The sequence below is a fragment of the Haliotis asinina genome, chromosome 8 (genome assembly GCF_037392515.1).
Source record: "Haliotis asinina isolate JCU_RB_2024 chromosome 8, JCU_Hal_asi_v2, whole genome shotgun sequence".
In the NCBI taxonomy this organism is placed as follows: domain Eukaryota; kingdom Metazoa; phylum Mollusca; class Gastropoda; order Lepetellida; family Haliotidae; genus Haliotis; species Haliotis asinina.
In genome coordinates, this window is record NC_090287.1 from 5,045,509 (window position 1) to 5,051,508 (window position 6,000).

Genomic DNA, 6,000 nt, shown 5'->3' on the forward strand with positions numbered 1-6,000 from the left:
CGCCACGGCGACGATGACTGCCCACATGTTTTGACTGAGCCACATGGCAGTTTTAGCCAGAGCGCCCAACAACCACGAGACGATGCTACCCAGGATGCCGGGAAGGGCTTCGGCGGCTTTACCAGCCAGTTTAGCTAGGCCTTCCCCGAGTTTTTTATCCGAGTCTTTAACACCGCCGCCTGTGGGAGTTCCGCCGCCGCCAGGTGTGGGGGGTGTGGGGGTTCCCCCCACCAGTGACACCACCAGGGTTGATATGATGAAACCCAATGCGGTCAGAATGCTGGCGATGGTGATCCCTTGCTCCCGGAACAATATCCGAATCCTGTTGGCTAAAGTTGTATCCTCGTTCAGTATTCTATCGATTGTTTCCCGAATGCGACTGATCTGGGATCGAAGCTGTTCACGATTCGAGGAAGCGGCTTCCAATCGTGTATGTCTCTCGTCTTCTAAATCACGTAGTCGTTCATTGATACGACGCTTCATATCATCGTTTTCAGTTTCGTTGAGTTTGGTTTTTTCCTTAGCGATGTGCTCGTCGATTTCGTTCAGTTTCCCCATGTTGTTCACGAGTTCTCCACGCACGCGTTTCACGGCTTCGTCTAAGCCGCGCAGTTCCCTTACCGGAAAGTCAAACCCCGGTAACGGTTTGTCCCAGTAGGTGCTCAACAGTTTTTCTATGCTGTCCGAGGCTTCTGTAGCACGCTGTGGTGTCATTTCATCTCTAGTGGTGAGGTGGGATCTGGTAGCTTGCAGATCTTCAACAACGGCCTTAGGTATTGTACCAACGTAATCATGCATGTTTAGATGTTCACGGATAAATTCGACACCATGGCGTCTGGCTAGAGTTGACAAGGCCAGTGGTTTTTTATTGCGCTTGTTAACGAGGTCAACCTCTGGGTTAGACTTAAGGCGTAGAATACCCTTTGTATCAATAAAAAAATTATCAAGGTATCGACCCTGTGGATCAACGTAGTATTTATCACTTCTTAAACTTTCGTAATAATCATTTACCGTTGTTGCCAAAAGTTCTTGGTTCAATGGTGAACTAGTAAATGAGGTCTCCTGCTCATCAGATGCCTGGGCACTAGCGCCCGGCATCTCCGTCATATCTATGTCTTCATCCATTAGTATTTAAATATATTTTATTTATATATAACAATGTACGGCAGAAAATTAGATCCTTTCAGAAGATTGAGAGAGCCATTAGGCGTCAGAGCCGTGCGCCAGTCGGTGACCATCACCAACAATCCCAGCAAGATAGACCAGAATCAAACTCTGCTGGTTAGATTTCCAAACCTTGGTGAGAATGACCTTATTGTACCAGGCACTGTTCGACTGGCGTTCAATATCACGTTGACCTCCGACAACGACAAACGCGAGCTAGTGCGGAACGTGGGTCGAGCTATCATCAAGAAAACGACCGTCAAGATCAGCGGTAACGAGGTGCTGAGCATCGACGACAGCGACGTGTTTCACTGCTACAGGGATCTCTGGAAAAGCGAGGGAGAACGAGTCAATGATGTGTACCAGGGTATCAGCAAATCAACCCGGTCGCGCATAGGGTATGCCTTCACGCAAGACCAGCTAGACAAGCTATCGGACGGTGAAAAGGCCATCGCTCGAGCATACGGGAATAGATTCTGCGTGCCGCTCGACTTCGAGTTGCTCACGGGACACGCGCCGTTTTACCAGGCCGCGCTGGGTGATAGGCTCGAATACGAGCTCACGTTTAACGATTATAGTAAAGTAGTCCGTACGCCGAACGGTGATGAGGCCAGTTATACCATAGACAACATCTCTCTGGAGTTCGACATGGTCACTAGCCCGGAGCTGGCCAGGCAGGTTCGAAGCCAGTACTCTGGGAAGATGGCTATCCTGTACGATCGCGTACTGAGGCATAGATCAGTCGTGCGAGATAAGAGCGACACTGTGTGGAATATCAACCTGAATGTGCCGGCGCGATCGATGAAAGGTATCTTGATCGTCCCCATGGAGTATTACGATCCATTCCGGAGGGACAGCGAGAAGTTTTTCAACCCCGAGATTGAAAAGGTGGAAGTGACCATCGAGGGCGTGCCCAACCAGCTGTTCAGTCATGGTATGAGACCACACCAGCAGTGGGATGAGATAAAAAAGCTACCAGTGGGGGACTACATAACAAAGGACCTGGACCTCGGCTCCGTGCAGATCGGTGAATACCTGACCACCAAGTACGCCCTATGGTTGGACATGCGATCCACGGATGATGATAAACTGCACGGTAGCGGGCGCCGTATAGATAACGGCAGCGAAGGGATAACCATCCAGATTACTAAGAAGGCTCAACCCGCTGGTAAGTTGAAATTATATCTGTACGTTATTATGGACGCGCAACTTAATATAGACAATGGGAGATTCGTGCAAGCCATCTACTAGTGGGGGAGACCCCCACACCCCCCAGGGGTACCCACAACTGCCCACTGACCCACACTGCGCCATAGTGTGCGGGCAGACTGGCTGTGGGAAGACCGTTTTCGTGTTGGATATGTTGGAGGGTTACTACAAGGATGTGTTCGATAACATCGTTATCATGTGCCCTACTCTGAGCATGAATAAAACGTACGCGCGACCTTGGGTGATGACGGACCCGGACGTACACAAAATCGACCCTGGAACACGCCTGCAGGACTGGTTGAAAGCTCTTCACGAGAAATTTAAAGGAGAACCGACGCTGTTCATACTGGACGACTGCAGCGCTAATCGCGAGATAACAAAAAAGAGAGACATGCTATCGTACCTGGCCTTCTCCGGCCGGCATGCAAATCACAGCGTCTGGGTGCTAACGCAGAAGTTCAACTCGGTGTTGAAAGACCTCAGGGAGCAGACGCGATGGGTGGCCTTATTTCACTGCAAGGACAGGGATTCGTTCGAGGAGTGTTTGAGAGAGAACGATGTGATGAGCAAATTAGAACGGGAACGGGTGAAGAAACAGCTCGCTGAAACTAAACACGCTAAGCTCGTGCTCAAGACCGACCAACCAGTAGCATATATAGTATGCTAAGCAAAGCTAAGCAAAGCTAAGCAAAGCTAAGCAAAGCAAAGCTAAGCAAAGCTAAGCAAAGCTAAGCATAGCTATGATATTCGAAGTGTTTGTCGTGTGCAACTTAACTTTCATTTCTCTGTGTTTTGTCTGCATCGGGTATTATATAGTTAAAACTAAATCTTACTTGTTATATTATAAGATGGAGTGTGAGGAATTGCTCGAACAATTGTCTGTGGAGGGTTCCCCCACTGGGGGTGTGGGGGATTCCCCCAAGCGAGAGAAACTGGTGGCGTTGGCTGTTGGCGGCAAAGCCAAACATTACTTTGGAGACTACACTCCGGATAAAATTCACAAAATGTCAGCCGAAGAAATCGATAAGCTGTACGCTAGATACGAGTCCCGGCTCGGAGCAGAAATGACAAAGACAATAGGATCGGCTATGACCCAGATATACACCGGTATTGTATCACACTTCCTTCCCATTCCACCAGAGCGCCGACTTTACCTGTGGGAGGACCTCGAGAAAGACCCTTTTATCGAACACGCCGTGAGCTCTATCAGCTGCGGGCTGTACCACAAATATGGTATGTTGTTGGCTCCAGTGACGGCGGCGATTATCACGGCAAAACATTGTCAATTTGAGAGAAAGAATAATAATAATAGTATAGATGGATGCTGCACAGGAAACCCCAGTGGGGGAACTGAGGGAAACCCCTCCCGAGGTGACGGTGGAGACCCCTTCACAGGAACCAGTGAGGGAAGTGCCCCCCACAGTAACCAGGCAGAAGAATCCTAAGAGAGTAGCTGCCGGTGAAAAACGGTGGTGTAACCAACATAAAGTGACCAACCCCCGACTGTTGTTGGTTGTAGGTGTAACTGCTGCCTTGGCTATCTCGTGGTTATATACACGTGAGGGACGTGAGGTGGTACCTGAGGTGGTAACCCCCACTGTTGGGGGTGTGGGGGGTACCCCCACTGTCGACCCGCATATCATGTTATAATTTTAATATTTTATATCATATACATAATGTCTGAGGGGAAAACGTTCGTCAACGACGCATACCACGCCACAGTGGTCGCCAGTCTAGCCGTAGGGTACGCTCGGTTGACTAAAATGGTGCTTAAACAACCAACTATCAAGCTAGATTTCAACCTGCAGGATATGGGTATGCTCATAATGAACCTTGGTATGGCGATGGCCACAAAAGACATCCTAGTAAAACAAGGGATCATACCTGATAATATAATGAAATAAATATAGGGATGGCCACGATAGCTATGATGGTCGGTGGGGCGTTAGTGAATGCCCTGGCATTTTCCGGGAGTAATTTCCTCTTCTCGAAACTACGAGATGATCACGCGGCTGAAATACAGGAAGAAAGGAAGCGGCACGATCTCGCTACTGAGAAATTACAAAGAGCACAGGCTGAGTACGCTAAAAAACGTCTCCAGAGGATCGATTTTATTAACGAACAACTCCAGCGTGAAAACCATGCCGTTCAAACATTCAACGATGTTGATGAAGCAATGAAAGAATACTACCTACTAACTGGTAAACGATTGGAACCGCTCAATAAACCCACACTCGCTCAGTACTACACACCATCCAAGGGACAAATGAATCGTGAACTGGGCTTCATAGTGTTGGGCATAGCAGCTACTGCGTTGGTTGCGAAGCAATTAAATTAAAATACCTATATAAGTAAACATGAGACCCGCTCCATACCGATGCGAATACATACTTATGGGGAAGACCGAGGCCTGTGGTAGGAAATGCAGGAATCAGGGGTTCTGTTGTTTCCATATGGGAAGTCCTAACTACACGTGTTCTGTGTGTGGTATCGGGGTTAAAGGGCACTACTGTCTATGTAAAGCTCACGGAGCGAACGTAGTCAGGCATCAACTCATCTACGAGAATAAAAAAGGCTACATAAAAGAACGTAGGCGACTGCTCAAGATAGACTCCAGTGCGTGAAACAGCCACTTAAGGGTTACCTCCCTTTACTGTGAACCAATTAGACATTGGTTCTCTTAGGTGTAAACACTATGGCTACTGTACGCGAGCTGAAGCGGGTCGCAAAACAGAGAGGTGTGATCGGGTATTCTCGAATGCGGAAGTCAGCATTGTTGAGATTACTAGGTTTAGAAGCCCCTCCTACGGTAACACAATTAAAAGCTCAAGCAAAACAGCTTGGATACACGGGTTATTCAAACCTGGGGAGAGCCGGGTTAACCGCATTGTTATCACATGCCCCCGTAGCAAAACCTCCCACTGTAAAACAACTGAAAGCCGAGGCACACGATTTGGGTTTAGGCGGGTATTCCCGTATGAGAAAACCACAGCTTGTAGAATTATTACGACAGAATAGAGCTATTGACCTACAGTTCGTGCGCACTGAGCGCGCTGTAGGCAACTATTTGAGAGGTTGGCGCATGCACGTTGATAGAAACATAGACATTACAGATATCAAGTCTCTGATAACTGATAAGGTCAACCAGGAACTAAATAACCTAGGAAGTATCAAGTTTCAGATCACATTGAAAATGTCGCTCGATAAGCAGGTTGGGAGTACCACTGAGTATGTTCAGCCTTACTTCCGAGGTCAACAAGAGGTCGCCACACATACAGAGACCATTGATACATCAATCGATACCAGTTTTCAGCAGATACGAGAATACCTAGAACGCTACACACACTTGGGGTCCGGGTGGGCTGTAGATAAAATCGATAATGTCTATCTAGACATAGCTAACTACGTGCCGTTCAGAGGCGGGTCATACCTAGCCTTGCCTCCCTACTATAGGAACAAACATGCCATGGGGAAGACCGAGGCCTGTGGTAGGAAATGCAGGAATCAGGGGTTCTGTTGTTTCCATATGGGAAGTCCTAACTACACGTGTTCTGTGTGTGGTATCGGGGTTAAAGGGCACTACTGTCTATGTAAAGCTCACGGAGCGAACGTAGTCAGGCATCAACT